Here is a 17,927-nt window from a genome sequence, read left to right as displayed (position 1 = left end):
TTTGAGCTAAATGACCCTGAAATTGAAAAGCACTTCAGATGAACTCTGAAGAGGTTGAAAATTGGCATGGTATCATCATTTCACCCACATAGCATGTGCTAAAAAGTTGAGAGGGTTACGGCAAAAACTGGATGCACTTCGTGTACAAAATGGACAATCTCTTTCGAAGTATCAGGGGTTCGGACGAAAGCTCATCTGTTACAAAGGGATTTCATTTTTTTAACTTATTTGAACTCCAGACTTTTTGTTTGTACAAAATGTACCATTCAAAGCCACATCATCAATTTTCAACCCTTTCTGACTTCATTTATTATTTTTCATGCATTTACTAATTTTTTTGAGCTATATGACCCTGAAAATGAAAAGCACTACAAATGAACTCTGAAAAGGTTGGAAGTTGGCATGGTATCATCATTTCACCAACATAGCATCTGCTAAAAAGTTTAGAGGGTTACGGCAAAAACTGGATGCACTTTGTGTACAAAACGGACAATCTCTTTCGAAGTATCAGGGTTTCATACGGAAACTCGTCTGTTACATGGATATTCTAGATAAAAGGCATCATCATAATAGTTGTGGAGAGAAAGTCTTCACTTTTTCTTCGCTTGTGTCATTTGCTTATTGCGCCGTAACCATGGATAATCTTCATTGTTTAACAGGGTGCTTGGGTCGGCCTTGACTTTGAAGGGAGGAATTTCATGAAACTTTTCATAATCTTCGGACATGTCTGTCTTGCCCTCCACTCCCATGATGTCTCTTTTTCCTGAAATAACTATGTGGCGCTTTCTCTCATCGTATGATGTGTTCGCTTCCTTATCTTTTCTTTTTCTCGGTTTAGTAGACATGTCCTTCACATAGAAAACCTGCGCCCGATCATTGGCTAGGACGAATGGTTCGTCTGTGTACCCAAGATTGTTCAGATCCACTATTGTCATTCCGTACTGTGGGTCTACCTGTACCCCGCCTCCTGACAGATTGACCCATTTGCACTTAAACAAAGGGACCTTAAAATCATGTCCGTAGTCAAGTTCCCATATGTCCACTATGTAACCATAATATGTGTTCTTTCCCCTCTTGGTTGCTGCATCAAAGCGGACACCGCTATTTTGGTTGGTGCTCTTCTGATCTTGGGCGATCGTGTAAAATGTATTCCCATTTATCTCGTATCCTTTGAGGGTCAATATAGTCGAAGATGGTCCCCTGTACAACGAGTACAGCTCATCAGAAACAGTGTTGTCACCTCTGAGACGTGTTTCTAACCAACTGCCGAAAGTCCTGATGTGTTCATATTTAATCCAGTCGTCACACTACTCCAAGTGTTTGGAGCGCAGACTGTTCTTGTGTTCATCGACATACAGGGTCACCAAGGTAGAGTTCTGTAGAACTGTGTAGTGTGCTTGAGACCAAGAATGCCCGTCCCTGCATATTATTGAGTCCCCTCGTAGCGTGCCTTTTCCATTCAGTCTCCCCTCATACTGCGATTTAGGGAGACCAATCTTCTTAAGGCCAGGAATGAAGTCAACACAAAACCCAATGACATCCTTTGTTTGATGGCCCATGGAGATGCTTCCTTCTGGCCTAGCGCGGTTACGGACATATTTCTTTAGGACTCCCATGAACCTCTCAAAGGGAACATATTGTGTAGAAATACGTGGCCCAGAATGATAATCTCGTCGACTAGATGAACTAGGATGTGCGTCATGATATTGAAGAAGGATGGTGGGAACACCAGCTCCAAACTGACAAGACATTACGCCACATCACTCCTTAGCCTTGGTATGATTTCTGGATCGATCACCTTCTGGGCGATTGCATTGTGGAATGCACATAGCTTCACAATGGCTAATCGGACGTTTTCCGATAGAAGCCCCCTCAATGCAACCGGAAGCAGTTGCGTCATAATCACATGGCAGTCATGAGACTTTAGGTTCTGGAACTTTTTCTCTGGCATATTTATTATTCCCTTTATATTCGACGAGAAGCCAGACGGGACCTTCATACTGAGCAGGCATTCAAAGAAGATTTCCTTCTCTTCTTTGGTAAGAGCATAGCTGGCAGGACCTTCATACTGCTTTGGAGGCATGCCGTCTTTTCGTGCAAACGTTGCAGGTCCTCCCGTGCCTCCGGTGTATCTTTTGTCTTCCCATACACGCCCAAGAAGCCTAGCAGGTTCATGCAAAGGTTCTTCGTCACGTGCATCACGTCGATTGAAGAGCGGACCTCTAGGTCTTTCCAGTAGGGTAGGTCCCAAAATATAGATTTCTTCTTCCACATGGGTGCGTGTCCCTCAGCGTCATTCGGAACAGATAGTCCGCTGGGACCCTTTCCAAATATTACATGTAAATCATTGACCATAGCAAGTACGTGATCACCGGTACGCATGGCGGGCTTCTTCTGGTGATCTACCTCGCCTTTGAAATGCTTGCCTTTCTTTCGACATTGATGGTTGGTGGGAAGAAATCGACGATGGCCCAGTGATACGTCTCCAACGTATCTATACTTTTTTATTGTTCCATGCTATTATATTATCTGTTTTGGATGTTTAATGGGCTTTAATATGCCCTTTTATATTATTTTTGGGACTAACCTATTAACCGAAGGCCCAGTGCCAATTGCTGTTTTTTGCCTATTTCAGTGTTTCACAGAAATGGAATATCAAACAGAATCCAAACCGAACGAAACCTTCGCCAGGATCTTTCTTCGAACAAACGCAATCCAGGAGACTTGGAGTGGAAGGCAGAGACGCAACGAGGCGGCCACGAGGCAGGAGGGCGCGCCCAGGGGGGTAGGCGCGCCCCCACCCTCGTGGGCCCCTCCTAGCTCCACCGACCTACTTCTTTCGCCTATATATACTCTTATACCCTAAAAACATCCATGGGAGCCATGAAACCAATTTTCCACCGCCGCAGCCTTCTGTACGCATGAGATCCCATCTTGGGGCCTTTTCCGGCGCTCCGCCGGAGGGGGAATCGATCCCGGAGGGCTTCTACATCAACACCATAGCCTCTCTGATGATGTGTGAGTAATTTACCACAGACCTTCGGGTCCATAGTTATTAGCTAGATGGCTTCTTCTGTCTCTTTGATTCTCAATACAAAGTTCTCCTCGATGTTCTTGGAGATTGATAACCCACAAGTATAGGGGATCAACTGTAGCCTCTTTCGATAAGTAAGAGTGTCAAACCCAACGAGGAGCTAAAGGTAGAACAAATATTCCCTCAAGTTCTATCGACTACCGATACAACTCTACGCACGCTTAACGTTCGCTTTACCCGAAACAAGTATGAAACTAGAAGTACTTTGTAGGTGTTTTGGATAAGTTTGCAAGATAATAAAGAGCACGTAAATAAAAAGTAGGGGCTGTTTAGATGAAGACACAACTAAATTAGTTTTAGTAGAGAGCTTTTTGTCACGAGAAAGTTATTTGTCCCTAGGCAATCGATAACTAGACCGGTAATCACTATTGCAATTTTATTTGAGGGAGAGGCATAAGCTAACATACTTTCTCTACTTGGATCATATGCACTTATGATTGGAACTCTAGCAAGCATCCGCAACTGCTAAAGATCATTAAGGTAAAACCCAACCATAGCATTAGAGCATCAAGTCCCCTTTATCCCATACGCAAACAACCTACTTACTCGGGTCTGTGCTTCTGTCACTCAGGCCACCCACCATAAGCAAATCATGAACATATTGCAAACCCTACAGCGGGGATCCCTCACGCTTGCGCGACACGGAGAGCACCATAGGACAACACCAAAAATAAAACATGCAACTCAAACCAATCATGATCATCAATAAACACATAGGACAAAACGGATCTACTCAAACATCATAGGATAGCCATACATCATTGGGAAATAATATATAGCGTTGAGCACCATGTTTAAGTAGAGATTACAACAGGTAAAAGAGAGGTTACACCGCTGCATAGAGGGGGGAAGAGTTGGTGATGATGGCGGTGAAGATGGCGGTGATGATGATGGCCCCGGTGGCACTCCGGCGCGACCGGAAGCGTGGGGGAGAGAGCCCCCTCCTTCTTCTTCTTCCTTGACCTTCTCCCTAGATGGGAGAAGGGTTTCCCCTCTGGTCCTTGGCCTCCATGGCTTGGGAGGGGCGTGAGCCCCTCCGAGATTGGATCTGTCTCTCTGTCTCTCTGTCTCTCTCTGTTTCCGTGTCCCCGTCCGCTGCCCTTTCACCGTTTCGTATATATATGGAGATCCGTAAGTCCGATTGGACTAAAACCTTCGCCGTGATTTTTTACCAAAAATTAGCTATCTTGCGGCCGAAGAAGGGCATCAACCGCCTTACGGGGGGCCATGAGGGTCAAGGGCGCACCCAGGGGGCAGGCGCGCCCCCTGCCTCGTGGCTCCCTCGGGCACCGTCTCGCGTGGATTTTTCTTCCGGAATTCTGCAAATATTCCAAAAATATTCTCCGTCCGTTTTTATCCCGTTTGGATTCCGTTTGATATGGATATTCTGCGAAACAAAAACATGCAACAAACAGGAACTGGCACTGGATCAATATGTTAGTCCCCAAAAATAATACAAAAAGTTGCCAAAAGTATATGAAAGTTGTGGAATATTGGCATGGAACAATAAAAAATTATAGATACGACGGAGACGTATCAGCATCCCCAAGCTTAATTCCTGCTCGTCCTCGAGTAGGTAAATGATAAAAAGATAATTTTTGATGTGGAATGCTACCTAGCATAATCTTGATCATGTGATCTAATCATGGCATGAATATTAAGACACGAGTGATTCAAAGCAATAGTCTATCATTTGACATTAAGACAATAATACTTCAAGCATACTAATAAAGCAATCATGTCTTTTCAAAACAACATGGCCAAAGAAAGTTATCCCTACAAAATCATATAGTCTGGCTATGCTCCATCTTCATCACACAAAATATTCAAATCAAGCACAACCCCGGTTTCAGCCAAGCAATTGTTTCATACTTTTGTATTCTCAAACTTTTTCAACTTTCACGCAATACATGAGCGTGAGCCATGGACATAGCACTATAGGTGGAATAGAATATGTTGGTTGTGGAGAAGACAAAAAGGAGGAAGATAGTCTCACTTCGACTAGGCGTATCAATGGGCTATGGAGATGCCCATCAATAGATATCAATGTGAGTGAGTAGGGATTGCCATGCAACAGATGCACTAGAGCTATAAGTATATGAAAGCTCAAACTGAAAACTAAGTGGGTGTGCATCCAACTTGCTTGCTCATGAAGACCTTGGGCATTTGAGGAAGCCATCATCGGAATATACAAGCCAAGTTCTATAATGAAAATTCCCACTAGTATATGAAAGTGATAACTCAAGAGACTCTCTATATGAAGAACATGGTGCTACTCTGAAGCACAAGTGTGGTAAAAGGATAGTAACATTGTCCCTTCTCTCTTTTCTCTCATATTTTTTTTGTAGGCTTCTTTGACCTCTCTCTCTTTTTGGGGGGCTTCTTTGGCCACTTTTATTTTGATAACCTCACATGGGACAATGTCCTAATAATGATGAACATCACACTTTTATTTACTTACCACTACTAGGAAAAGGGCTATAGATGGAATGGCCACTAATGGCGCACTGTACATGTGGTGCGCCATTACTAAATACTAATGGCGCACCATGTGTCGGTGCGCCATTAGTGTGAAAATACTAATGGCGCACCACATCCACGGTGCGCCATTAGTAATTTTTTTTAATTTTTTCAAAACTACTAATGGCGCACCGTGGGATGGTGCGCCATTAGTAGTTCAACTAGTAATGGCGCACCATCCCACGGTGCGCCATTAGTAATTATGTTTCAAAAAAAATTTTCAAATTTTTTTTATTTTTATTTTTTAAACTACTAATGGCGCACCGTCTACTAGTTCAACTACTAATGGCGCACCACTCCCACGGTGCGCCATTACTAGTTGAACTACTAATGGCGCACCACTCACAGGTGCGCCATTAGTAATTTTGTTACAAATTTTGTTTCAAATTTTTTTTTTGAAAAACTACTAATGGCGCATGGTTGGGGTGGTGCGCCATTACTAGTTGAACTACTAATGGCGCACCACCCCAACGGTGCGCCATTAGTAACTTGGCCCATTCCACCGAATGCACCCCCCCCCCCCCCCCCCCCCCCCCCGTGGACCGCCTTTTCAGTTTTAAAAAAAAATAAAAGAAAATGATGGCACAAAAATAAAATAAAATAAGTTTCCCATGTGATACGTGGTCTAGTTGTTGGGAAAATTAACAAATATGAATTTCGACTTTATTTGCAAAATCTCTCTGGAATTTCTTAAAATGGGCATAACTTTTGCATACGAACTCGGATGAAAAAGTTTTTTATATGAAAAATCATCTACTCGAAAAGTTACATCCGAATTTAAAGGGGGAACCCTGTTAAACATTTTCAAAATCCTCAAAAACCTAACAGAAAAAAGAAACGGGGCTTTCAAGATCTGGAGGCAAAAAAATTCAAAAAATTTCAACCGGTGCGCCACTAGTAACAGAAAAAAATATTGGTTTTGAATATTTTTTTGGATTTTTTTCAAAAAATGATTCGTAATATGACAGGGAAGTTTGAAATATTTTTCAAAATTTCATCATACTCATGAATATGAACAAAGTCCTAGACATCAACAAGGTTTAATAGGATTGATATGATAGATATATCAACAAGTGGCTGTTAAGTGAGGTGGTGCTGGGGTTGGATAGAACCGCGAAGTTAAGCGTGCTCGGGCTGGAGTAGTGTGAGGATGGGTGACCTTCCGGAAAGTTTGACCACTTAGTGCGATTTGACTTCAAATTAAGCATATTGACCTGAGATTAAGCCATAGTGACCAGGGATGAAAAAAAATTTGAACATTTTTTTGAAAAAAATATTTCTGAAAAAAAATAAAAAAAAATTTGAATTTTTTTTTTTAAATATTTCTGAAAAAATATTTGAAAAAAAATTGTTACTAATGGCGCACTTCTATGTGGTGCGCCATTACTAAGTCCGATAGTAATGGCGCAGCGTGGCATATACTAATGGCGCACCACTGGTGCGCCATTAGCATACCAGATACTAATGGCGCACCAGCGGTGTGCCATTAGTAAAAAAATCTAGTGGCGTGATGCTAGTGGCGCACCAGTAGTGCGCCATTAGTAAGCAAAACTGGTGCGCCACTAGTAGGCCTTTTTCTAGTAGTGTACAACTCAATATTACAACTCGATACTAGAACAAAGATATGACTCTATATGAATGCCTCCGGCGGTGTACCGGGACGTGCAATGATCTAGCGTAGCAATGACATCAAAAAATGGACAAGCCATGAAAACATCATGCTAGCTGTCTTACGATCATGCAAAGCAATATGAAAATGAATGCTCAAGTCATGTATCTGATGATGATGGAAGTTGCATGGCAATATATCTCGGAATGGCTTATGGAAATGCCATAATAGGTAGGTATGGTGGCTGTTTTGAGGAAGGTATATGGTGGGTGTAATGCACCGGCGAAAGTTGCGTGGTACTAGAGAGGCTAACAATGGTGGAAGGGTGAGAGTGCGTATAATCCATGGACTCAACATTAGTCATAAAGAACTCACATACTTACTGCAAAAATTTAGAAGCTATCGAAACCAAGTATTAGACGCATGCCCCTAGGGGGGAGGTTGGTAGGAGTTAACCATCGCGCGCCCCCGACCTCCACACAAGGGAAGACAATCAATAAATACCTCATGCTCCAACTTCGTTACATAACGGTTCACCATACGTGCATGCTACGGGAATCACAAACCTCAACACAAGTATTTCTACTAATCCAAAACTACCCACTAGCACACTTTAATATCACCACCTTTATATCACAAAACTATTGCAAGGAATCAAACATATCATATTCAGCTATCTACAAGTTTTATGTAGGATTTTATGACTAACCATGTGAATGACCAATTCCTGTCATCTCTGTAAATAGATATAAGTGAAGCAAGAGAGTTTAATTCTTTCTACAAAAGATATGCCCACGCTCTAACAAATATAAGTGAAGCAAAAGAGCATTCTACAAATGGCGGTTGTCTATGTAAAGAGAAACATGCAATCCAAACTTCAAATGATATAAGTGAAGCATATGAAGCATTTTATAAAGCCATACTCAAAAGATATAAGTGAAGTGCAATGAGCATTCTATAAATCAACCAAGAACTATCTCATACCAGCATGGTGCATAAAAGAAAAGTGAAAACTAAATGCAAAAGACGCTCCAAGATTTGCACATATCGCATAAACGAAATGAATTTGAAAACATACCGATACTTGTTGAAGAAATATGGGATGCCTTACGGGGCATCCCCAAGCTTAGATGCTTGAGTTTCCTTGAATATTTACTTGGGGTGCCTTGGGTATCCCCAAGCTTGAGCTCTTGCCTCTCCTCCTTTTCCTCATATCGCGGCCTTCTCGATCATCGAACACTTCATCCACACAAAACTTCAACAGAAAACTCGGTAAGATCCGTTAGTATAATAAAGCAAATCACTACTCTAAGTACTGTTGCAAACCAATTCATTTTTTTTGCATTATGTATACTGTAATATAACTTTTCCATGGCTTAATCCACTGATATAAATTGATAGTTTCATCAAAACAAGCAAACTATGCATCAAAAACAGAATCTGTCTAAAACAGAACAGTCTGTAAAAATCTGAACATTCACCATACTTCTGACACTTGAACAATTCTTCCAAAATTAGGAAAAATAAATAATTTGTATAGAAAGACAGTGCAAAAAGAATCAGAACCATTTGATGTTCCAGTAAAAAATCTAAAATCATGCACTACAGCCAAAGTTTATGTCCTGCACCGTACAAACCAACAAGCATTGTAAACATCCCAAAGGCAAACCTTGGCACATTATTTTTATAATACAATGGAATTGTACAAGGGGATAATTATTTTTGTTGAAAATTTTCTGTAATTAAGATTCACAAAGTTCCCATGGGCATGAACAAAGTTCAAGGACGTCCCCCACTTGCACAATGCTCGTCTGTCTCACTTTCACTTTTCTTTTTGAAAAGTTTTGGGTTCCCCTCTTTATTATTTTTTTGTTTTTAAACTTTATAAAAGAACTCAACAGAAATAAAATACTCTCTAAAACTTCCGGGTTGTCTCCCTGGCAGCGCTTTCTTTAAAGCCATTAAGCTAGTCATATAGTGCTCAAGTAATGGATCCACCCGGATCCCAAGGTATATCAAAGCCAATTTTAATTAACAATGATTTGTAATTTAGTAGTGAGCACAAAGTAACATATATCACGCAACCACAAAGTCTAACTCTCTTCCTATGCATCGGCATGTCATAAAAGAACAATTCATGCACACTAAGTAAAGGCCAATGCATAGTATAAGCAGTTTCTTGCAATTCTATCGTGTTGGAAACATAAAGAGGCGGAGATGTAGTTCCTCTCTCATAATAATTGCAAGTAGGAGCAGCAAGCACATGCATATTATATCTATCAAAATTATCATGTGCAATGGTAAAAGGCAACCCATCAATATAATCCTTAATAAGCACAAACTTCTCCGATATAGTGTGGTTGGGAGAATTCAAAAAGATAATAGGACTATCATGCGTGGGTGCAATAGCAACAATTTCATGTTTAACTTAAGGAACTATAGCAAGTTCATCTCCATAAGCATAATTCATATTGGCATCTTGGCCACAAGCATAGCAAGCATCATCAAAAAGGGATATTTCAAAAGAATCACAGGGATCATAACAGTCATCATAGCAATCATCCTTCGGTAAGCATGAAGGCAAATTAAACAATGTATGAGTTGAAGAGTTACTCTCATTAGAAGGTGGGCACGGGTGATCAATCCGCTCTTCCTCCTTTTGTTCTTCGCTCTCCTCCTCATCTTTTTCATCCAATGAGCTCACAGTTTCATCAACTTCTTCTTCCATAGATTCCTGCAAAATATTAGTCTCTTCTTGGACAGCGGAGACTTTCTCAATAAGTGCATTAATATCGGAATTGTATTCATAATTCTCATAGCAATATTTGAGGATAGCTAAATTTTCAGGTCTATAAACAACATCATCAAAATCTTCAAGCTCTTTAAACATAGATTCAATTTCATAAGCACCCATAAAAGCAACAAATTCTTCTATTTGTTCCACATCATAGTAATCATATATACCATTAGCATAAGAAGCTAAGGTTTTATTATCATTAAATTTGCATGAAAAGGGAAGGTGTGGAGTCTTCATCCTAGAGCAACAAGTATAATCATATCTCAAGCATAGTTGCCTAGCATACCACTTCAATATATGAATTTGATCCCATAATAGTTTCCCTTTTTGTGTCAAGCGATAATCCCTAAAGTATTCACGTTGATCCAAAGTTACTCCCATTACATAATTGAATGGGGTTTTATCAGGATTATTAAAGTAGTACATAATATCTTTCACATAACCAGCATCGAGGGTTTTAGGAGGTTCCCCATCTCCATGAGCAGCAAGTACACCTAATTTTTTGGTATTTCGTGTTCCATATCCATGACTAAAGATAGAGAACAACTAAGAACAGCAAATAAAAATTACTTAGTGATAAAGCAAACAAGCACACACGAGAATATTCAACCCGCGCTATTGCTCCCCGGCAACGGCGCCAGAAAAAGGTCTTGATAACCCACAAGTATAGGGGATCAATTGTAGCCTCTTTCGATAAGTAAGAGTGTCGAACCCAATGAGGAGCTAAAGGTAGAACAAATATTCCCTCAAGTTCTATCGACCACCGATACAACTCTACGCACGCTTAACGTTCGCTTTACCCGAAACAAGTATGAAACTAGAAGTACTTTGTAGGTTTTTTGGATAAGTTTGCACGATAATAAAGAGCACGTAAATAAAAAGTAGGGGCTGTTTAGATGAAGACACAACTAAATTAGTTTTAGTAGAGAGCTTTTTGTCACGAGAAAATTATTTGTCCCTAGGCAATAGATAACTAGACCGGTAATCACTATTGCAATTTTATTTGAGGGAGAGGCATAAGCTAACATACTTTCTCTACTTGGATCATATGCACTTATGATTGGAACTCTAGCAAGCATCCACAACTACTAAAGATCATTAAGGTAAAACCCAACCATAGCATTAGAGCATCAAGTCCCCTTTATCCCATACGCAAACAACCTACTTACTCGGGTCCGTGCTTCTGTCACTCAGGCCACCCACCATAAGCAAATCATGAACATATTGCAAACCCTACAGCGGGGATCCCTCACGCTTGCGCGACACGGAGAGCACCATAGGACAACACCAATAATAAAACATGCAACTCAAACCAATCACGATCATCAATAAACCCATAGGACAAAACGGATCTACTCAAACATCATAGGATAGCCATACATCATTGGGAAATAATATATAGCGTTGAGCACCATGTTTAAGTGGAGATTACAACGGGTAAAAGAGAGGTTACACCGCTGCATAGAGGGGGGAAGAGTTGGTGATGATGGCGGTGAAGTTGTTGGTGATGGTGATGGCCCCGGTGGCACTCCGGCGCCACCGGAAGCGAGGGGGAGAGAGCTTCCCTCCTTCTTATTCTTCCTTGACCTTCTCCCTAGATGGGAGAAGGGTTTCCCCTCTAGTCCTTGGCCTCCATGGCTTGGGAGGGGCATGAGCCCCTCCGAGATCTGATCTGTCTCTCTGTCTCTCTCTGTTTCTACGTCCCCGTCTGCTGCCCTTTCATCGTTTCGTATATATATATGGAGATCCGTAACTCCGATTGGACTGAAACCTTCGCCGTGATTTTTTACCAAAAATTAGCTTTCTAGCGGCCGAAGAAGGGCATCAACCGCCTTACGGGGGGCCCATGAGGGTCAGGGGCGCGCCCAGGGGGGCAGGCGCGCCCCCTGCCTCGTGGCTCCCTCGGGCACCGTCTCGCGTGGATTTTTCTTCCGGAATTCTCCAAATATTCCAAAAAATATTCCCCGTCCGTTTTTATCCTGTTTGGATTCCGCTTGATATGGATATTCTGCGAAACAAAAACATGCAACAAACAGGAACTGGCACTTGGCACTGGATCAATATGTTAGTCCCCAAAAATAATATAAAAAGTTGCCAAAAGTATATGAAAGTTGTAGAATATTGGCATGGAATAATCAAAAATTATAGATACGATGGAGACGTATCAGAGATCTATTCGATGTAATAGTTTTTGCGGTGTGTTTGCCGAGATCCGATGAATTGTGGATTTGTGATCAAGTTTATCTATGAATAATATTTGGTTCTTCTCTGAATTCTTATATGCATGATTTGATATCTTTGCAAGTCTCTTCGAATTATCGGTTTAGTTTGGCCTACTAGATTGATCTTTCTTGCAATGGGAGAAGTGCTTAGCTTTGGTTCAATCTTGCGGTGTCCTTTCCCAGTGACAACAGGGGCAACAAGGCACGCATTGTATTGTTGCCATCGAGGATAAAAAGATGGGGTTTATATCATATTGCTTGAGTTTATCCCTCTACATCATGTCATCTTGCTTAATGCGTTACTCTATTCTTATGAACTTAATACTCTAGATGCATGCTGGATAGCGGTCGATGTGTGGAGTAACAGTAGTAGATGCAGGATCGTTTCGATCTACTTGACACGGACGTGATGCCTATGTTCATGATCATTGCCTAGATATTCTCATAATTATGCGCTTTTCTATCAATTGCTCGGCAGTAATTTGTTCACCCACCATAATATATGCTATCTTGAGAGAAGCCACTAGTGAAACCTATGGCCCCCGGGTATATTGTCCATCATATAATCTTCTATTTTACATCATATTAGTTTCCTGTCGACTTGCCAATTTCTGTCGCCTTCTTTTATTTTGCAATCTTAACTTTTCAATCTATACAACAAAAATACCAAAAATATTTACTTTATTATCTTTATCAGATCTCACTTTTGCGAGTGACTGATGCGTCCATTTTGCATCATGCTTTGATATTGATATTTATTGCATTATGGGCTGTTATTACACATTATGTCACAATAATTATGCCTTTTCTCTCTTATTTTACAAGGTTTACACGAAGAGAGAGAATGCTGGCAGCTGGAATTCTGGGCTGGAAAAGGAGCAAATATTAGAGACCTATTCTGCACAACTCCAAAAGTACTGAAACTCCACGGAAGTTATTTTTGGAATTAATAAAAAATATTGAGCGAAGAAAGTACCAGAGGGGGCCCACACCCTGGCCACGAGGGTGGCGGGCGCGCCCCCCTCCCTCGTGGCCCACCTGACAGGCCTTCGGTGCCCATCTTTGGCTATATGGTGTCTTTCACCCTGGAAAAAATCAGGAGGAAGCTTCCGGGACGAAACACCGCCGCCACGAGGCGGAACCTTGGCGGAACCAATCTAGGGCTTCGGTGGAGCTGTTCTGCCAAGGAAACATCCCTTCGGGAGGGGGAAATCATCACCATCGTCATCATCATCGATCCTCTCATCGGGAGGGGGTCAATATCCATCAACATCTTCACCAGCACCATCTCCTCTCAAACCCTAGTTCGTCCCTTGTATCCAATCTTTGTCCCAAAACCTCAGATTGGTACCTGTGGGTTGCTAGTAGTGTTGATTACTCCTTGTAGTTGATGCTAGTTGGTTTATTCGGTGGAAGATCATATGTTCAGATCCTTAATGCATATTAATACCCCTTTGATTAGGAACATGAATATGATTTGTGAGTAGTTACGTTTGTTCCTAAGGACATGGGAGAAGTCTCGCTATAAGTAGTCATGTGAATTTGGTATTCGTTCGATATTTTGATGAGATGTATGTTGTCTTTCCTCTAGTGGTGTTATGTGAACGTCGACTACATGACACTTCACCATTGTTTGGGCCTAGGGGAAGGCATTGGGAAGTAATAAGTAGATGATGGGTTGCTAGAGTGACAGAAGCTTAAACCCTAGTTTATGCGTTGCTTCGTAAGGGGCTGATTTGGATCCATATGTTTCATGCTATGGTTAGGTTTACCTTAGTACTTCTTTTGTAGTTGCGGATGCTTGCAATAGGGGTTAATCATAAGTGGGATGCTTGTCCAAGGAAGGACAGTACCCAAGCACCGGTCCACCCACATACCAAATTATCAAAGTAACAAACGTGAATCATATGAGCGTGATGAAAACTAGCTTGACGATAATTCCCATGTGTCCTCGGGAGCGTTTTCCTTCATATAAGAATTTTTTCCAGGCTTGTCCTTTGCTACAAAAAGGATTGGGCAACCTTGCTGCACCTTATTTACTTTTATTGCTTGTTACCCGTTATGAATTATCTTAACACGAAACTATCTGTTACCGATAATTTCAGTGCTTGCAGAGAAAACCTTACTGAAAACCACTTGTCATTTTCTTCTGCTCCTCGTTGGGTTCGACACTCTTACTTGTCGAAAGGACTACGATAGATCCCCTGCACTTGTGGGTCATCAGTGACCGTGAAGTGATTGACAACCCCTTTATCGCGTTGGTTGCAAGGTTCTTGATTGTTTGTGCAGGTACTAGGCGATTTGCGTGTAGTCTCCTACTAGATTGATACCTTGGTTCTCAAAAACTGAGGGAAATACTTATGCTACTTTGCTGCATCACCCTTTCCTCTTCAAGGGAAAACCAACGCATGCTCAAGAGGTAGCAAGAAGGATTTCTGGCGCCGTTGCCGGGGATATCTACGCTCAAGTCAAGACATACCAAGTACCCATCACAAACTCTTCTCCCTCGCATTACATTATTTGCCATTCGCCTCTCATTTTCCTCTCCCCCACTTCTAAAACGATTTTCGAAAACCTTTGCCTTTGCCTTTTCCTTTTCTTTGCCTTCTTCCTGTATGTCTTTTTGTTTGTGTTTCCACGTGCCTTCTATTTGCTTGCATCTTTGCTTGCTAAAATCTATTGATATGGATCCACTTAAAGTGTTCTACTTGGATCATCTTCGATCCTTATGTGCTCGTGCCAAAACCCCAACTAGCCTAGTTGATGGGAAATCTTTAGATGAGCATGCTCATTTTGTGCGTCACCGTTTGTCTGAAAAAGGGAGACTCTTAAGGGATCAAATAAACAGATTGCTGAGTTATGCTTGGAATCTTTGTGAAATTTATGATTTTACTTGTTGCTCTAAGAACCCTAAAAAACACCTTCCCTACCTATGTGAGTTTAATGACAATGAAATCTTATCTTCTTATGCTAAGGGTGTTTATAGTTACTATGATATCGAACAAATTGAAGAATTTGTTGCTTTTAAGGGTGCTTAATTGCTTATTTTATTAAAAAGTATGATATTACTCTCTACGAATCTGAAAATTTTGACATACTTAAATATTGCTATGAAAACTATGCTCATAATGTCTAGAGAATGACCGTTGCTTTGGGAGAAAATAATGATATGCATGAATCTATAGATAATGATGATTCTGATGATTTGATTGAAATATCCCTTGATGAACATGATGCTTGCTATTCTTGTGGCCATGATGTCAAGATTTACGAAGATGAATTTGCTATAGTTCCTTATGTTAAACATGAGATCGTTGCTATTGCACCCATACTTGGTAGTTCCTTCGATGAAAAGCATGATTGCAATGATGTTATTATAAATTCTCTTGATGTCAATTGTGCTAATAATATGCAAAACCCTAAGCTTGGGGATGCTAGTTTTGCTATGTCTACTATTTGTTGCAATGATCATGATTGGGGTGATTTTTCTTCTGATCTTGAAAATTTATTTAAGCCCCATGATGAATATGAGATTGATAACAGTGTTTGCAATAATATTGAAAGTGGGTTTGGAAGAGTTTCAACTTTAGATCCCACATATTTGGATAATGTTCAATCTTATGGTATTTTTGATAAAAGTGGGTCTGGAGAGGTCATGACTTTAGTTAATGATAATCCCACTATTTTGGAAGAGTGTCAACTTCGCATGCATGTGGATCGTGTTGAGAATATGTTATGTGATACTATTTTGTTCAATTTGCTTATGATCCTACATGTAATTATTATGAGAGAGGAAAATATGGTTGTAGAAATTTTTATCTTACTAAATTACCTCTCGTCATGTTGAGATTGCTATCGTCTCTTTCTTCTTCCTTGCATGTGCTAATTTTTGCTTGCTATGATAATTTGTTTGCTTATAAAATGCCTATGCATAGGAAGTATGTTAGACTTAGATGTGTTTATCACGTGTTCTATGATGCTCTCTTTGTGCTTCAATTATTATGTTTCTTGTGAGCATCAATAAAATATTATGCCTAGCTAGGGGCATTATACGATAGCGCTTGTTGGGAGGCAACCCAATTTTATTTTTGTTTTTTTGCTTTTTGTTCCTGTTTAGTAACAAATTATTCATCTAGCCTCTAGTTAGATGTGGTTTTGTGTTTTAATTAATGTATGTGCCAAGTAATACCTTTAGGATAACCTACAGTGATAGTTAATTTGATCTTGCTGAAAAACAGAAACTTTTGCGCGCACGAGATGACTTTTCATAAATCACAGGAACGTGCTTTTCAGTTGATTCTTTTTTCAGAAGATTAATAAACAAATTTCTTAGGACTTCCTAATTTCTCAGGATTTTTGGAGTGACAGAAGTATTCGAAAGTTACAGATTGCTACAGACTGTTCTGTTTTTTAACATATTCTGTTTTTCGTTTGTTGTTTGCTTATTTTGATGAATCTATGAGTAGTATCGGGCGGCATGAATCATACAGAAGTTGGAATACAGTAGGTTTAACACCAATACAAATAAAGAATGAGTTCATTACAGTACCTTAAAGTGGTGGTTTGTTTTCTTATACTAATGGAGCTCACGAGATTTTCTGTTAAGTTTTGTGTTGTGAAGTTTTCATGTTTTTGGGTAAAGATTTGATGGATTTTGGAATAAGGAGTGGCAAGAGCCTAAGCTTGGGGATGCCCAAGAAACTACACTTATATCTTTTTAGAGCACGGTGGTGGTTTTATTTTATAGAAATAATTGATCTCTCATGCTTCACTTATATTATTTTGAGAGTCTTTTAGAACAGCATGGTAATTTGCTTTGGTTATAAAATTAGTCCTAATATGATGGGCATCCAAGATGGGTATGATAAAAACTTTCATATAAAGTGCATTGAATATTTGATGATTCTTTTGAGATATGAAGATGGTGATATTAGAGTCGTGCTAGTTGAGTAATTGTGAAATTGAGAAATACTTGTGTTGAGGTTTGCAAGTCCCGTAGCATGCACGTATGGTAAACGTTGTGTGACAAATTTGAAGCATGAGGTGTTTCGTTGATTGCCTTCCTTATGTGTGGAGGTCAGGATCGCGTGATGGTTAACTCCTACCAACCCTTCCCCTAGGAGCATGCGCGTAGTGCTTGGTTTTGATGACTTGTAGATTTTTGCAATAAGTATGTGAGTTCTTTATGACTAATGTTGAGTCCATGGATTATACGCACTCTCACCCTTCCACCATTGCTAGCCTCTCTTGTGCCGCGCAACTTTCGCCGGTACCATAAACCCATCATTTACCTTCCTTAAAACAGCCACCATACCTACCTATTATGGCATTTCCATAGCCATTCCGAGATATATTGCCATGCAACTTTCCACCGTTCCGTTTATTATGACACGTTTCATCATTGTCATATTGCTTTGCATGATCATGTAGTTGACATCGTATTTGTGGCAAAGCCACCATTCATAATTTTTTCATACATGTCACTCTTGATTCATTGCACATCCCGGTACACCGCCGGAGGCATTCAAATAGAGTCATATTTTGTTCTAAGTATCGAGTTGTAATTCCTGAGTTGTAAGTAAATAAAACTGTGATGATTTTCATTATTAGAGCATTGTCCCATGTGAGGAAAGGATGATGAAGACTATGATTCCCCCACAAGTCGGGATGAGACTCCGGACTTTA

Source organism: Aegilops tauschii, chromosome 5, assembly GCF_002575655.3.
Source record: "Aegilops tauschii subsp. strangulata cultivar AL8/78 chromosome 5, Aet v6.0, whole genome shotgun sequence".
Lineage (NCBI taxonomy): Eukaryota > Viridiplantae > Streptophyta > Magnoliopsida > Poales > Poaceae > Aegilops > Aegilops tauschii.
Note: the sequence above shows the minus strand (reverse complement) of the source record.